The 18,554-nt window shown below is 38.2% G+C and overlaps 1 protein-coding gene and 1 pseudogene across 29 annotated transcripts in view; both read right to left on the bottom strand.

The window, feature by feature from the left end:
- LOC100978146 (hsc70-interacting protein-like) overlaps window positions 1–11,905 on the bottom strand; it is a 33,829-nt pseudogene extending 21,924 nt beyond the window's left edge.
- Window positions 1–18,554, bottom strand: part of ADGRL2 (adhesion G protein-coupled receptor L2) — a 681,918-nt gene that overhangs the window by 291,597 nt on the left and 371,767 nt on the right. For 24 of the 29 annotated variants that reach the window (XM_055116894.2, XM_055116926.2, XM_055116915.2 and 21 more), the window contains one exon: window positions 1,402–1,463. The exons of 3 other annotated variants lie outside the window; for them this stretch is intronic. The gene's annotated coding sequence lies outside the window, so the exon portion shown is untranslated. Of the gene's footprint in view, window positions 1–1,401; window positions 1,464–10,676; window positions 10,761–18,554 lie in introns of those variants that run through there. 2 more of the 29 variants (XM_055116888.2, XM_055116854.2) reach the window with 1 other exon arrangement.

Here is an 18,554-nt window from a genome sequence, read left to right on the forward strand (position 1 = left end):
CATTTTATTTTAATCAAAAAGAAAACAAGGTATACCACCGATGAAAATGACATACATATTTTTGTGCTTATTATTCAAAGAAAGGAGAAACATCTGAAATCTGTTTGCTAACTACAGTATAATACAAATTAGCCTGCAGGCACCGTGTGTGCCGTACCCTGTCTGCTTGCCAGCCCTGCTTAGTCCCAACGTATTAATAAGCAAGTGCAAGTATTTGAACAATCAGCATTTCTGCATTTGCATGCAAACTCTCATGCTGTGTAATTATACACAGAGCTGGCACTCAAATTAATTAAAGCTGATTTTTCTGTGACTGCAAACTGGTCATATCTTCAGCTTTGCCTTCCTATGAAGTCATCACTCTACATTCAACGTGACACTCTGTCCCCAGCATTCTTAGTAGTGCTAATGTTCGACAATTGCGAACCCGGCAATATTTTAGAGAGCAGCTGACAATGGCTGGGTGTTCTTATGCTTTTCCTCTCCTATCTTTCCCCCTTCTGGAGTATACAGAACAGCTTTTGAACACTTGCTTTGTAATTATCTCAAATACTAATGCAAACAAATTACATATATTGTTTCAGTGGGTTCCCTCCCCTCTTTTATGACACCACCCACTTGATTAGAGCTTACAAACAATTCATCAAACTTTAAAAATTTGTTTATTTGATGCCAAGAAACAATTAGTTGTGATGGTTTTGGTCTTAATTTTGAAAAGGCTTTAACAAATGATGTTTTATTTTAAGAGACAAAGATCTTATAATTCAAAATCAGGGAGATTAGGAAAGAAAGAAGCAGCAATGACTGCTAGATTCGATTAAGACTTTTTGAATCCTTATCAAACATAATGGACTTGAAACGGAGACTATTATTTGCCAGAGAGATCCGTAAATGTTAACTTCTAGGACAGAAGGCTTTCCTCAACTCTTCCACAATAAAGCCATCTCCTTTGGTTTCTCCGTTCCTCTGAAGGAAATCTTCCTGTGACAATTCTTTTGAAAAGACATCTTCAGAGCAATTAAGATGTCATTATGATTCTCTTTTCATAAATTTAAATCTCTGAATAAAGGTGGCTACTAAAACAACATCATGTAGGGCCTCGGGAGATGAGCTGCTTTGACATTTTCCTCTGAAATCACCCGTTACCACACAAGCACAGCTCACCATCTTCCTCATTTCTCTGCATTTCATTAGCCAGAAACTGTACCGACAGCTATTGCAGGGGCTGGCTATCTCTTTTTAGAGCAGGCACCAGACAATTCTATCCCTCAAGTTCAAGATCCTGAAATACACTGGCAAGATTGCCCTAGTAATCTACATTTGAAAGGGAAGATGGAGTAGTAGGGGATTTCTTTATACTCTGACTTTAATGATCAAACAAAGAGATATAATTGCCCTTACCTTATCAGTTGTAATGCTGGATCCACATAGAACACAGTTATCAAGCTCTCTTCAAATTCCAACTGGCAAACAAGTGAGAAAAGAGTATTGAGCCTTTTCCAGAGAGGCTCCTGGGGAAATCACAGTCACAACACTATTAAGATCCCAAGCCTGCCCTTCTGTGTTTCGTCAGGAATTTCCTAAGCAGACAGGTGTCATATTGGCATGAATTTTGTTGCCAGGTACATTTTAAAAGTTGGGTGTGGCTGTGATCAGGTAGCCAGTTCCACCTGTCTCTAAACCCTCATAACCTCCATTGCTTTCAATATTTTGCTCAAGTACCCAGTGACTTCATGATTTACCCACGCACTGGGCCCGACTAACTGAGGTGTGGGAACAGTATCGAGTTAAGCAGCACCGTCATTGTAGTACACAATGCTCACTGCTACTGGCAAATACCTATTTGCTGAATCAGGATTGGGCTGCAGTGAGCATGACTGGGCTGTTCTACAGCTTTCTGTTTGTTTCCTTTTTAGAATCACCCTCTTGTAATTAAATCTAACCATTTAGCAAAAATGGGCTCTTTTTATGTTCCTGTCTTAAAAATATAGCTTTATTTAAACATAGAGAATGACTGTATTTTCACCTTTTCTAAAGCAACTGTTTGCAAAACAAAAGGCAGAGGAAAATAAAATCAGAGTTTCTCAAATAATCAAAATGAATATCGCTGTGTATGTTGTATGTTGTACATTTTGCTTTTAAATTTTCTAATAGCAAACCAAATACATGTGTTAGTTATGATCCTTTTACTTCTTCTAAAGAGAAAAGGATAATAGGAGAAGCTTTCTGTAAACTTATTAAGGAAAGGAAATCATTTTTGCTCCCTAAGGAGCAGTAGACAGTTAATTTATTTTATTGTTGATTGTGGTATTAAAAAAAAGTTGGTTGGCTACATATCTCTTTATAGTCATGTATGTAAATGGAATTCAGGCATTGAAGAAGCAAGACCAGATTTTAGAAACATGCCAAAATTATATGTATTATTTGTCATGCAAGTATAACATGATCAAAACAAAGTATAAAAAATATAGGGCTAAATAGATGGAAAGGTCATGCATTTGACTTGTAATTTCAACCCATTTTGTCAATGTACTGTACTCTAGAGGTGGGATTTTAATTTTCTCAGACCCCTTGATTCCTTAATGACATTTAAATCAAGCAAACTGTGCTATTTTTAGATTGATTTGGTCTCAAATATCAAAGTTTCATCCAATATCTTACCCAAGCAAAAATTTCTTACAAAATATTGCCTTTGCTTCAACTTGCCCATCACATCTGGCACAAGATTGACATGTAATGAGTTCAATAAATATTTGCTCAGTACATGTTTAGAGGTACATTTATAACTACATATATGGAAATTATAAATTATATAAATCAACTAACCTACAAACTCTTGAAGGCTTCTTTCATATATAGGATGTATACATGGTATGCACATACATGTGAGCAGTAATCATTGGCCAAGTAAATTAAAATTAAATAAGTTGAAGATAATACATTACTACCTCTAAGACAATCTAGTTTCATTTTAAACGAGAGCTTCCTTATTTTTGACCAATACCTTCCTGAATTTTCTATTCTTTGGTATGAGCTTTTTCTAAAGCTTCTGAGGATAAATTTAATCCTTATTCCACATGAAAGTTATTCAACTATTTGAAAAATGGCTATCATTTTTCTCTACGTCTCCTCTTTCTTCAGACTGAACATTCCTTTAATCATTATAACATGATATGGCTTTTAATGCCTATCACCATATTGGAGAGATTCCAGTTTGTCCATGCCTTTCCTAAATGTGGCAGTCAGAACTGAATGCATTATTTGAAATGTGGTCTAATTATGCAAAATACATGGATACTGATGCCTGCCTTGTTCTGCACTCTATTTCTAATAATTTAGAATTCTGTGGAGGCAGGAAATGCACTCTGAGGAGGGGCTGGCATCATTATTATTCTTAGTGCTTGAACTTTTACAAAACTAAAACATCTAAAAACAACTAAACCTTTTTCATACCAAATTCTGTTTAATCAAACCTCTTACAACTTTTTCCATCCATTCTAGAGTTTATCTCTGGTACTGGCTCATTGTTCTAATTATTTGGGATATTTGGATTCCTGATTTTGCTATCCAATGTCTTGGTTACCACATTTCATTTTGTGTTATTCTTTAAAAGACATCTGAGCGGCTACTATGGGTCAGGCAATGATCATACCAAGGGCAAGATGACAGGTCCCTTTCCTGAAAAAGCACACAGCCTGGCAAGGAGCCTGACAATATCATTATTATGCCTTCCATGCTTTCCTTCAAATCACTGGCAAAAAAAGTGCTAGTGCATATCTCAGAGACCTCTCTTCAGATTGGCAACAATCAATCAACCCTAGATAATGAGAATAAAACAACTCCTATCATTTGTATTGAGCACTTAGTTAATAAGGAGTAAAGAGCACTTTATGTAAATTATGTCACAAGAAACACAGTATCCTTATGACATAGATAATTTTAATCCTTATTACAGTTTAGTGAATTATGGTTCAGGAAGCTTATGCAACTTTCAAAAATTTTCATGGTTGATAAGGTGCAGGGCTTCAATTTGAAACCCTAAGGCTGTCTGACTCCAAAGTTCATTCTTAATCACTTTTAAAGAGATAATTCTGCCATTTTGGAAACTTCCTAACCATATTCTAAAGTATCTCTAACTTATCTTCTAGGAACATATGAGTATTTCGATTAAAGTACTTGCAAAAATCCAGTTATATTCTCTTTTGAAGAGAAAACATAAATTAGTTTACTTGTGGCTGCTTTGTTCTTAGCGACCCCATGCTGATTCTTAATAGTCAGTGCCATTTTTCAACAGGCTCACTTTTATTTTAATGATTGTCTACAGTTTGCTAGAGACTGATATCAAACTCATTGGTTTGTTCTGAAGTTCTGCAGTTCTCAGAATCTTTCATTTCTGGTAAAATCGAGTTAACATCAACTCCTCTCTATTTTTTGTTTTGTTTTGTTTTTTTGTTTTTGTTTTTGAGATGGAGTCTCACTCTGTCGCCCAGGCTGGAGTGCAGTGGCGCGATCTCGGCTCACTGCAAGCTCCGCCTCCCGGGTTCACGCCATTCTCCTGCCTCAGCCTCCCGAGTAGCTGGGACTACAGGCGCCCGCCACCACACTCGGCTAATTTTTTGTATTTTTAGTAGCGACGGGGTTTCACCGTGTTAGCCAGGATGGTCTCTATCTCCTGACCTTGTGATCCGCCCGCCTCAGCCTCCCAAAGTGCTGGGATTACAGGCGTGAGCCACCGTGCCTGGCCAACTCCTCTCTATTCTTGCCTCTGCCCCATTCTCCATGATATCTCAAACATAATTGTCAGAGTTTCCACAAGCACATCCGAAGTTCTTTCTTTCCTGAAAAACACTAGAATTTATTTATGTAGCTATCTGCTTCACCTTCTTGGGGTTCACTTCCTGCAATGGGAGTTACTAGAAGGAAAGAATGACTTGTTCTGTAAAAAGCTTTACACGGACAACACACTCTAAACATATTTGTTGAAAAAAAAATCTACATAGCCGAGAGGGAAAAAAAATTCTGCTATGCTGTTTTGTAAAAATGAAAAAAGATGACTATTTTTGCCTTCTTGGGAGGAGCAACACATATATCACTTATGAATAGCTCTTTTGTTGAGGAAAACAACTAGATAAATCTAGAGGAGACACTCAAGTTGAGAAAGTCTAGGTCCTTCTGGGTGTGGTCTGGTAAGCAGCACTGGATGGCGAGAGAGCTACATTTCTCTATAATAAATTACAAACAATTCGTCAGTCTGCAAAAGAAGACTTGGAAATGGGAAGAATGGAAGTGAGATACTGCCCAAGAACCTGGCAGAAAGCCCAGAACACAACAGAGGAATACAGCCAGGGAGGAATTTCAAGGAGCTCACACTTAATTCTTTTTTTTTTTTTTTTTGAAACAGAGTCTCACTCTGTTGCCCAGGCTGGAGTGTAGTGGCATAATCTCTCGGCTCACTGCAACCTCCGCCTCCCAGCTTCAAGCGATTCTCCTGCCTCAGCCTCCCGAGTAGCTGGGATTACTGGCACGCACCATCACATCCAGCTAATTTTTGCACTTTTAGTAGAGATGGGGTTTCACCATATTGGCCAGGCTGGTCTCTTAACACCTGACCTCAAGTGATCCACCCACCTTGGTCTCCCAAAGTGCTGGGATTATAGGCATGAGCCACCATACCCAGCCTCACACTCATTTCTCAAAACATAGCTGCCTCAGCCGTGTGCTAATCCAAGGGGTGACACAGAAATAGCAATATAAGGCAAGGTCCTTTCCTTCCAGATGGAAATATAGTCAATGATCCCAATTTAGTAAAATGAAAAGTATCTTTAGAAAAGAAAATAGGGTCTATTTGGTAATTTTTACTATTCCAGTGTGAGTGGGTATTAGAAAATGATAAAGTATTATTATTTATTAAAATGAATATATTTATGATTTATTAAAAATAATTTTTAAGATATTTGTATATCTTTTTATTACACAGAAAAGCCTAAGATTATTTTTGGTAGGTAAGCACAGAATGAAAGGACGGTATGTTATCAAGAGACTTTCAAGTCCCCACTTGTGAGAGATTTTCAGAAAGTTTATTTTACCCTATCTAGAAGAGACTGAATAATCAGTTTCATCTGAATTTTATAGGAATAACCAAAGAATTAATAGGAAATAAAAGATTTTTGAGACTTTTCCAGAAGAATATTGATATTATTTTCAATATTCCTAAAATGTTCTTAGTCAAATAAATATATGTATCAATAAAAATAATCAATTCAAATGGAGAGTATAACACATACTACTAAAAGGGATGCATATATGTACATATGTATGTGTGTGCTTATGTAAGATTCACAATTTAAGAAAATGTAGGATTCACGATGTTCATCAAGGCTTGAAAGTTAATTTATTGCTGAGAATGGTTCTCACTGGTAATATGCAGTACTGGAAGCCACAGCACAGTAGCATTACAGTAATTCATTACAATGGGAAGACGAACCTCACTGAAAAATTCAAGAAACTGAACAGTTAGTTACAGAAGGGCAATTATGGGACCTGGTCTCATTTCATTATCTAAGATGAGTGAGAATAAAATGCAAAACTGATACATAAATGACGCAAGGCATATTAGGTTTGAGATTTCTTCTTTTGTTTTAATTAAGTTTTTATTAATAAGTGCTTTGAATTATATGATCTTATTTTGATGCTGGCTATTTCAAAGAAAAACAGTGTACGGGCTTATACTAGATTATGTTATAGTAATGCTAATCACTAATTTTTTTATTACTATGTACCAGATAGTGTGCTAAATATTGTACACATATTATCTCATCTATAACTAACCACATCGGTAGTTTCATTATCTATTTTAACAGAGAAGAAAACTGAGGCACAAAGAAGTTAAGTAACTTTTCCAAGATCACACTGCTAGCAAATAATTGAACCAAGATTGAATTCAGGTAGAATCTGGAGACTGTATATTCCTACTCCTTTATTTTGCATCTCCTAGGTGCTTTTTTTAAATGCACATAATATATTCTCAAGTGTTTTTCATATGATCTATATACCCTTAGGAAGGAGAGATCCATTTTCCAAATTTATTTTTAATGCTAAAGTCTTTAATGTCATCTTCAAAGTGAGTACAAAATATGCTTATGTCCCTTAGGACTCAGCTAACTGGTCAAATTACTTAGGTATCTTTTGTTGATTTCATTGGGCAGAATTAATTGCTGTCTCCTCTGTATCCCTCATATAATGTACAGATGCCCATAATATCCATTGCACCTATGTATTTACATATCTGCTTACCTCCAGGGCCTAGCTCAGTGTCTGGAACACAGTAAATATCAAAAAATGTTTGTGGGATGAATCAATAACTCGGGCCAGTCCATATCTTTTCTGTGTCATTTTTCTATATATAATTTCCCCTGCCAGCCACTGATTTGTCTCCTGCTGGGATAAAACAGAGTATTGTCTTCTCCGGACTTTGAATTAATGTTTTCCCTGTTTACCAAACCAAAGTGGTAAAGAAACTCATGTTCCAAGCAAGGAACATTTTTGACAAATAAATGAGTTTAAAATGTTGAATCCACAGTGTCATGCTGAACTACCTCAAAAAAGAAGTTGCCCAAACTTTGTCCACATTCCCTGGGATAAATGTGGCTCGATGCCATTCTCTCCAAAATCTTTATTATGAAGTAATCTGACCCATAGTTTAAACAGACAGGGAAGTCATAATGTGTCACCCAACATAGACCTCGGGAAAAAAGTAAATCCAGTGCAGATGAATGCATTAGCCTAAAACTATTGTATCCCTTCTTCATTCTCTTATTTGACATTTATTGAACAAATGATGAGTCTGAATAAATGATGGTTGAGGGAGAGGAGGGAGGTTGCAGATTGGCTCTGAGACAGCTGCAGAGAGCAGGGGAACTTTAAGTGGAGCACTAGGACTAAGGTTTAGTCGGGAGACGGGAGAGTGGCAGGTAGACTGGATGAAAAGCACAAGGAACAGCATCAAGCGTATGGGGACATGGGAATGCGTGAGCTCTTGGGCAATTGTGAGAAGTTCAGGGGAGCAGAAGGCTCTTGGAGGAGAGGAAAGAAGGATGTGTTAGCCATACATCAGTTCAATGTAAACATTTTATGGTAAAAGAATACAAGCCACAGACCTGCACTCTAGGCCTACCTCTGTCATGAACTCAGGGCATGGCAGTATGAAAATCCTTTTACACCAGGGGTTCAAAAATCAAATGCCTAAAATGACCAAGCTAGTAAAGATTAATGAGTGAGGAGTGTGGGTATAAGACAATAGGAAGTGCTACTGTGTTGTCAGGGGAATATTGGCCCAGTGTCATCCAGTGGTACCAGAACTTTCAACTTTCTAGATAAGTCAGATATCTGAGTTTTTATGTGAAATCTCCAAGTTTTAAACTATTGACATCTAATTGAATGTTTTATTAAATATTATACTGGCAAAAAATGCCTATTACTGCTCTACAACACCTGATTTAACTTTCTATTCTATAAAATGACTTGTTCAATCTTCCTCAAAAGATTATTAAAAAGATCAAATCATCTTTAGATAAACACTTAGAGAATTACGATGTGCTACAGCAATTTATGTATCATTTTTATTGTTATTAATGTCACCAATTCTCATTTTTCGCACGAGCCTACTTGTGTCTTGCTTGCTCTTCCAGGTCTTTATTTTTACTTTATTCTAACAGTAATTCAAAAAAGAGCTTAGCATACAATGGCCTAATATCAAAGGAATTGGCTTAACACTGCGGGGTCAAGATGGGTTGGCATCTCTGTTATCCCACATAATTCAATCGACTTGAGTAATTGGATCTTCTCTTGGCAGTAGGATGGGCATAAACACCTTAAAAACACATTATTTAATTTGATTTATTTATTTATTTATTTATTTTTTGAGACAGAGTCTCTCGCTCTGTTGCCCAGGCTGGAGTGCAGCTAATTTTTGTATTTTTAGTAGAGATGGGGTTTCACCATGTTGGCCAGGCTGGTCTTGAACCCCTGACCTCAGGTGATCTGCCCGCCTTGGCCTCCCAAAGTGCTAGGATTACAGGCGTGAGCCACCACACCCGGCCTAATTTGATTATATGCACATATATATACTGAGGAAAAATTGCTTTCTGTACACTATATGAAAATGGCTTATTTGTGCATGTGTGTGAATATATATATCATGTATACTGTATATGAAAGTGTATGTGTATATATCATATATACTGTATATGAAAATGGCTTTGTGTGTGTGTATATAGATATATGTGTGTGTATATATATATACACACACATATATCTATATACACACACACCCATATATATATATGCCATTTTGCCTCAGCCTACACAACTCTTGATAATCAAAAGTCCTAAAAAGCCAGGCGCGGTGGCTCACGCCTGTAATCCCAGCACTTTGGGAGGCCGAGGCGGGCGGATCACGAGGTCAGGAGATCGAGACCATCCTGGCTAACACGGTGAAACCCCGTCTCTACTAAAAATACAAAAAATTAGCCGGGCGTGGTAGCGGGCGCCTGTAGTCCCAGCTACTCGGGAGGCTGAGGCAGGAGAATGGCGTGAACCCGGGAGGCGGAGCTTGCAGTGAGCCGAGATCGCGCCACTGCACTCCAGCCTGGGCGACAGCGAGACTCCGTCTCAAAAAAAAAAAAAAAAAAAAAAAAAAAGTCCTAAAAAGAGGGCTGGGCGTGGTGGCTCACACCTGTAATCCCAGAACTTTGGGAGGCTGAGGTGGGCGGATCACCTGAGGTTGGGAGCTCAAGACCAGCCTGACTAACATGGAGAAACCCCATCTCTATTAAAAAATACAAAATTAGCTAAGTGTAGTGGCACATGCCTGTAATCCCAGCTACTCGAGAGGCTGAGGCAGGAGAATCACTTGAACCCAGGAAGCGGAGGTTGCAGTGAGCCGAGATCGTGCCATTGCACTCCAGCCTGGGCAACAAGAGCGAAACTCCGTCTCAAAAAAAAAAGTCCTAAAAAGAAAACTAATAGTTGGTATTACCCAAGTATATTGGTATATGCAATCAAAATACTCTGAATTCTTAAATTATTATTATTTCTTTTCTACAAAGTAGAGATTCTCATGTACTTACAGAGGTTTTGGTTAATGCTTTATCTTTAACCAATTTATAGGCTTAAAAAAAAAAACAAGCAGAACTGATACCAATGACTACTAAAGATGAGTCCCAGAACTAAAGACAACAATTAGATATTATCAGGCCTCCCCAGATGAAGTTGCAGAATCTCTTTCTTTCACTTTAAGCCTTTAAACAGGATTTATCTCATTTGTCTCAGATGATTTTACTGTGGTCCTGCCAAACAGTGACCTCTCAAGTTTTCTGCACATGTGCTTGTGCTGGTTGACAGGACTGTACGATTTTCGTGCAATGTATTCAGATCCTCTGTGGAATGTGTACTCTTTTAAGAAACCAAAAATCTCATACGAATCTCATAAATTTTCCCCTGCTGCTGATTGGAACTTCTTCAGAAGCAGTACCAGAACAACCAGGTCTTCTTTAAGTGCTTCTGTAAAGACTTTATTTCTGCAGCTGTAGCTGAGGCTTCCACTGCAGGCAGCCCAATAAGGTTTAGATTACAAAAGGGAAATAAACCTCTTGAAGTCGTATTCTGAATGTACCTACCAGCAAGAGTGAAATGAATCACATGCTTCCTTTTGGTGACATTTTACTCTATAACTTTAGGAATCTCAGCAGGAAAAGTGTAGGTTTGCCTAGAAAAGAGAGTAGGAAAAATTTACAAAAAAATGAATAACCCAGAAAAAAAGTAAGGCAGGTGGCCAATCCTGTGATTTTTAACTAGGAATATTAAAACACTGAGCCCTTTGTTTAGATAGCCAAAACAACTCTTTTACATTTTAGAAATAGGGCTTCAACCTCATTTCATCCTCTCCAAGATAGTCCCGGATTAAATGATGAATAGAAGTTGGATACTAAATTTTACAGTCTTCTTTTCTTGAGACAGAGTCTTACTCTGTCACCCAGGCTGGAGTGCAGTGGTGAGATCTCGGCTCACCACAATCTCCACCTCCCGGGTTCAAGTGATCCTCCAGCAGCCTCAGCCTCACTAGTAGCTGGGACTACAGGCATGCACCACCACGCCTGGCTAATTTTTGTATTTTTAGTAGAGATGGGGTTTCGCCATGTTGGCCAGGTTGGTCTCAAACTCCTGACCTCAAGTGATCTGCCCACCTTGGCCTCCTGAAGTGCTGGGATTACAGGTGTGAGCCACTATGCCTGGCCCTAAATTTTACATTCTGAATATGGCTAAGAACAAATAGTACTGGGAAGATCAAATCGATGTCATCTGTTGTTGATAGTATGGGTTACAGTGAAAAATAATTGGAAGTAGTCAATCCCTGCTTCTCATCAAATTATTTCCCTGTCTCTTTGTCCTCCTACTCCTGTGAGTAAGTAAGTTGGGGTCAAAGGAAAATTTGGGATTGAGTGAGAAGCACCTCAGATGTTGGGGAATGGAAGAAATAGTAACAGAGTCTGAGGTCCAGATTGGGAGAGAGAGATCTCATCCAAAGACTGGGTCTGGTCAGTGAAAATGAGAGGGCATTGTGAAAACTAGGACTGTGCTCAAGAGAGTTGCAAAATCACAATCTGATGAGGCTTTAGGGAATCTGTAACAGCAAATCAGTCAAAAATGCTTACTTAGCCTCAGTCTCAAACGCACTGGCTCCTTCCTGCCTTTTGATGACCCTTCCCCCGATTCCACTCACAGGAGCCAATTCTAAAGTTCCATCGCTGCATTCTGTCACCCACACAGCCCCCTGCAGCCACATCTGCCAGTGGGTGGACGAAGACAGCAGAACAAACAGGTTTGGGTGTGGTGTGGTTCTTGTCATCTTGCCAAAGGGTCACAGTCATTTTTAAAAATCTTTTCATTTACATCTCAGAATGAGAGTGTGAAATATGATGTGAAAAATCTGAGGCCCCACAAAATGATTTTTTGTTTTTACAAATAGACCATTTAGTTGAGTTCTTTTCTTGGCTGAATGTCTCTGCCACAGGCTTGGGTCCTTCTTAAGGAGAGAGACTGAGTCATATATTTCTGAAATCCAAAAGTACCTCAAATATAACAGGTGCTTAACAGATCTATGTCGAATAAAGGAACAAATCTTTAGAAAATCTAACATTCTTTTAGGTGTTCTTTTAGCATGGCTATAGGTCAGAGATAGGGAAAGATTTACGATATCCTAGGGAAAGAATCTCGGCCAACTTAAAGTGTAAACTTTCCTAAGTCAGGCAGACTCACTATAAGAGGAAAGCTGACAAATGCTACATTTTATTTATAATCATTAGCCAAATAAACTACTGTGTCTTTGTTACATTAAAATAGTATTTGAGATTTCACCCTTCACCACGTCCACCAGAACAGGCACTGGTGGACACCTGTTCTCCACAGCTGAGAGACCCATAGATGGTTCACATCACAGGACTCTGTGCAGACAATCCCCAGTACCAGCCTGGAGCTGGGTAGACTTGCTGGGTGGCTAGACCCAGAAGAGAGACAACAGTCACTGCAGTTTGGCTCACAGCAAGCCACATCCATAGGAAAAGAGGGAGAGTACTACATCAAGGGAACACCCCATGGAAAAAGAATCTGAACAACAGCCTTCAGCTTTAGACCTTCCCTCTGATAGAGCCTCCCCAAATGAGAAGGAACCAGAATACTAATCCTGGTAATATGATAAAACAAGGCCTTCAACACCCCCCCAAAATCAAACTAGTTCACCAGCAATGGATCCAAACCAAGAAGAAATCCCTGATTTACTTGAAAAAGAATTCAGGAGGTTAGTAATTAAGCTAATCAGGGAGGGACCAGAGAAAGGCAAAGCCCAATGCAAGGAAATCCAAACAATGACACAATAAGTGAAGGGAGGAATATTCAAGGAAATAAATAGCTTAAAGAAAAAACAATAAAATATTCAGGAAACTGTGGACACTTTTAGAAATACGAAATGCTCTGGAAAGTACAAGCAATAGAACTGAACAAGTAGAAGAAAGAAATTTGGAGTTCGAAGACAAGGTCTTTGAATTAACCCAACCCGACAAAGACAAAGAAAAAAGAATAAGAAAATATGAACAAAGACTCCAAGAAGGCTGGGATTATGTTAAATGACCAAACCTAAGAATAATTGGTTTTCCTGAGGAAGAAGAGAATTCGAAAAGCTTGGAAAACATATTTGGGGGAATAATTGAGGAAAACTGCCCTGGCCTAGCTAGAGACCTAGTCATCCAAATAAAAGAAGCATAAAGAACACCTGGGAAATTCATTGCGAAAAGATCTTCACCTAGGCACATTGTCATCAGGTTATCCAAAGTTAAGACAAAGGAAAGAATCTTAAGAGCTGTGAGACAGAAGCATCAGGTAACCTATAAAGGAAAACCTATCAGATTAACAGCAGATAGCAGAAACCCTACAAGCTAGAAGGGATTGGGGGCCCTATCTTCAGCCTCCTCAAACAAAACAAATGTCAGCCAAAAATTTTGTATCCAGCAAAACTAAGCATCATATAAGAAGGAAATATAGTTGTTTTCAGACAAACAAATGCTGAGAGAATTTGCCATTACCAAGCCACCACTGCAAGAACTGCTAAAAGGAGCTCTAAACCTTGAAAGGAATCCTGGAAACACATTTTCTTGTGTTTCCTCTTTAAAGCATAAGTCACCCAGGACCTGTAAAACAAGAATATAAGCTAAAAAGCAAAAGCAAAAAACAAACAAACAAAAAAACAAAGTACACAGGCAACAAAGAGCACAATGAATGTAACAATACCTCACATTTCAATACTAACATTGAATGTAAATGGCCTAAATGCTCCACTTGAAAGATCCAGAATCGCAGAATGGATAAGAACTCACCAACCATCTGATGCCTTCAGGAGACTCACCTAACACTTAAGGACTTACATAAACTTAAAGTAAAGGAGTAGAAAAAGGCATTTCATGCACATGGACACCAAAAGTGAGCAGGGGTAGCTATTCTTGTATCAGACAAAACAAACTTTAAAGCAATAGCAGTTAAAAGAGACAAAGAGAGACATTATATAATGCTAAAAGGCCTTGTCCAACAGGAAAATATCACAATCCTAAACATATATGCACCTAATACTAGTGCTCCCAAATTTATAAAACAATTACTAACAGATGTAAGAAATGAGATAGAAAGCAACACAATAATAGTGGGGGACTTCAGTACAGCACTAGACAGGTCATCAAGACAGCAGTTCATCAAGACAGAAAGTCAACAAACAATGGATTTAAACTATACCTTGACACAAACGGACTTAACAGATATATACAGAACATTTCATCCAACAACAACAGAATACACACACATTCTATTCAACAGCACATGGAACTTTCTCCAAGATAGACCATATGATAGGCCATAAAATGAGCCTCAATAAATTTCAGAAAATTGAAATTATATCAAGCATTCTTTTAGACTACAGTGGAATAAAACTGGAAATCAACTCCATAAGGGACCTTCGAAACCACACAAATGCATGGAAATTAAATAACCTGCTCCTGAATGATCATTGCGTCAAAAATGATCAAGATGGAAATTTAAAAATTATTCAAACTGAATGACAATTATGATACAACTTATCAAAACCTCTGGGATACAGCTAAGGCAGTGCTAAGAGGAAAGTTCATAGCTCTGAACGCCTATATCAAGAAGTCTGAAAGAGCACAAACAGACAATCTAAGGTCACACCTCAAGGGACTAGAGAAATAAGAACAAACCAAACCCAAAGCCAGCAGAAGAAAGGAAATAACCAAGATCAGAGCAGAATTAAATGAAACTGAAACAAACAAACAAAAAATACCAAAGTTAAATGAAACAAAAAGCTGATTCTTTGAAAAGATAAATAAAATTGATACACCATTAGCAAGATTAACTAAGGAGAGAGAAAATCCAAATAACTTCACTGAGAAATGAAACAGGAGATATTACAACTGACACCACCAAAATACAAAACATCATTCAAGGCTACTATGAACACCTTTACACACATAAACTAGAAAACCTAGAAGAGATGGATAAATTCCTGGAAAAATACAACCCTCCTAGCTTAAATCAAGAAGAATTAGATACCCCAAACAGACCAATAACAAGCAGCAACATTGAAATGGTGATTAAAAAATTACTAACACAAAAAGTCCAGGATCAGAAAGATTCACAGCAGAATTCTACCAGACATTCAAAGAATAATTGGTATTAATCCTTTTGGCATTATTCCACAAGATAGAGAAAGAAGGAACCCTCCCTAACTCATTCTATGAAGCCAGCATAACCCTAATACCAAAACCAGGAAAGGACACAACCAAAAAAGAAAACTACAGACCAATATCCTTGATGAACATAGTTGCTAAAATCCTTAACAAAATACTAGCTAACCAAATCCAACAACATATCAAAAAGATAATCCACCATGATCAAGTGGGTTTCACACCAGGGATGCACAGATGGTTTAACATATACAAGTCAATAAATGTGATATGCCACATAAACATAATTAAAAACAAAAAATCACATGATCATCACAATAGATGTAGAAAAAGCATTCAACAAAATCCAGCATCCCTTTATGATTAAAACTCTCAGCAAAATCGGTATACAAGGGACATACCTTAATGTAATAAAAGCAATCTGTGTCAAACCCACAGCCAACATAATACTGAATGGGGAAAAGTTGAAAGCATTCCCTCTGAGAATGGGAACAAGACAGAGATGCCCACTCTGACCACTCCTCTTCAACATCGGACTGGAAGTCCTAGCCAGAGCAATCAGACAAGAGAAAGAAATACAGGGCATCCAAATCGGTAAAGAGGAAGTCAGACTGTCACTGTTTGCTGAAAATATGGTCCTTCACCTTGAAAACCCTAAAGACTCCTCCAGAAAGCTCCTAGAACTGATTAAAGAATTCAGCAAAGTCTCCAGATACAAGATTAATGCACACAAATCAGTAGCTTTTCTATACACCAGCAGCAACCAAGTGGAGAATCAAATCAAGAACTCAACCTCTTTAAAATAGCTGTAAAAAAAAAAAAAAAAACTTAGCAATATACCTAACAAAGGAGTTGAAAGACCTCTACAAGAAAATCTATAAAACACTGCTGAAAGAAATCATAGATGACACAAACTAATGGAAACACATCCTATGCTCATAGATTGGTAGAATCAATATTGTGAAAATGACCACACTGCCAAAAGCAATCTACAAATTCAATGCAATCCCCATGAGAATACCACCATCATTCTTCACAGAATTAGAAAAAACAATTCTAAAATTCATATGGAACCAAAAAAGAGCTCGCATAGCCAAAGCAAGACTAAGCAAAAAGAACAAATCAGGAGGCATCACACAACCTGATTTCAAACTATCCTATAAGGCCATAGTTACCCAAACAGCATGGTACAGGTATAAAAATAGGCACATAGACCAATGGAACAAAATAGAAACTCAGAAATAAACCCAAATACTTACAGCCAACTGATCTTCAACAAAGCAAACAAAAACATAAAATGGGAGAAAGGACACCCTTTTCAACAAATGGTGCTGGGATAATTGGCTAGCCACATGTAGGAGAATGAAACTGGATCCTCATCTCTTACCTTATACAAATATCAGCTCAAGATGGATTGAAGACTTAAACCTAAGACCTGAAACTATAAAAATTCTAGAAGGTAACATTGGGAAAACCCTTCTAGACATTAGCTTAGGCAAGGATTTAATGACCAAGAACTCAAAAGCAAATGCAATAAAGAAAGCTAAATAGCTGGGACCTAATTCAACGAAAGAGCTTTTGCATGGCAAAAGGAACAGTTGACAGAGTAAACAGACAACCCACAGAGTGGGAGAAAATCTTCACGATCTATATGTCTGACAAATGACTAATATCCAGAATCTACAATGAACTCAAACAAGTCAGTAAGAGAAAAACAAACCATCCTATCAAAAAGCAGGCTAAGGACATGAATAGACAATTCTCAAAAGAAGATATACAAACGGTGAACAAACATAGAAAAAACGCTCAACATCACTAATAATCAGGGAAATGCAAATCAAAACCACAACGTGATACCACCTTACTCCCACAAGAATGGCCATAATAAAAAAATTAAAAAACAGTAGATGTTGATGTGGATACGGTGATCAGGGAACACTTCTACATTGCTGGTGGGAATGTAAACTAGTACAGCCACTATGGAAAACAGAGTGGAGATTCCTTAAAGAACTGAAAGTAGAACTACCATTTGATCCAGCAATCCCACTACTGGGTATCTACCCAGAGGAAAAGAAGTCATTATTTGGCCGGGCGCAGTGGCTCACGCCTGTAATCCCAGCACTTCGGGGGGCTGAGGCAGGCGGATCACGAGGTCAGGAGTTCGAGACCAGCCTGACCAACATGGTGAAACCTCATCTCTACTAAAAATTAAAAAATGAGCCGGGCATGGTGGCGCGCGCCTGTAATCCAAGCTACTCAGGAGGCTGAGGCAGGAGAATCGCTTGAACTTGGGAGGCGGAGGTTGCAGTGAGCCAAGATCGCGCCACTGCACTCCAGCCTGGGTGACAGAGCGAGACTCCATCTCGAAAGAAAAAAAAAAGAACTCATTATTCAAAAAAGACACTTGCACAAGCATGTTTATAGCAGCACAATTCACAATTGCAAAACGTGGAACCAACCCCAATGCCCATCGGTCAATGAATGGATAAAGAAACTGTGATATATATATATACATACGTACATACATACACACACACACACACATAATGGAATACTACGCAGCCATAAAAGGAATTAATTAACAGTATTTGCAGTGACCTGGATGAGATTGGAGACTATTATCCTAAGTGAAGTAACTCAGGAATGGAAAATCAAACATCGTATGTTCTCACTGATGTGTGGGAGCTAAGCTATGAGGACGCAAAGGCATAGCAATGATGATGGACTTTGGAGATTTGGGGGGAAGAGTGGGAGGGAGGCAAGGGATAAAAGACTACAAATATGGTGCAGTGTATACTGCTTGGTTGATGGATGCACCAAAATCTCACAAATCACCACTAAAGAACTTACTCATGTAACCAAATACCACCTGTACCCCAATAACTTATGGAAAAAAAATAGTATTTGAAAACATTCTGTATAAGGCAATGGTGCTTAATATTTTGGGGTTTAAAAATACTTCTAGAAATCCAAAGAAAGCTATGGACTCTTTTCTGAGAAATATGCACATTCATATCTATTCAGAAAACAAAACCCGTTTTCTTTTCTTTATTTACTTTTTATTTTTGAGATAGAGTCTCACTCTGACACCCAGGCTGCAGTGCAGTGGCACTATCTCGGCTTAGTGCAAGCTCCGTCACCCTGGTTCAGGCGATTCTCCTACCTCAGTCTCCTGAGTAGCTGGGATTACAGATGCCTGCCACCATGCCCAGCTAATCTTTGTATTTTTAGTAGAGACAGGGGTTTCACCATTTT

This window comes from Pan paniscus, chromosome 1 (genome assembly GCF_029289425.2).
Source record: "Pan paniscus chromosome 1, NHGRI_mPanPan1-v2.0_pri, whole genome shotgun sequence".
In the NCBI taxonomy this organism is placed as follows: domain Eukaryota; kingdom Metazoa; phylum Chordata; class Mammalia; order Primates; family Hominidae; genus Pan; species Pan paniscus.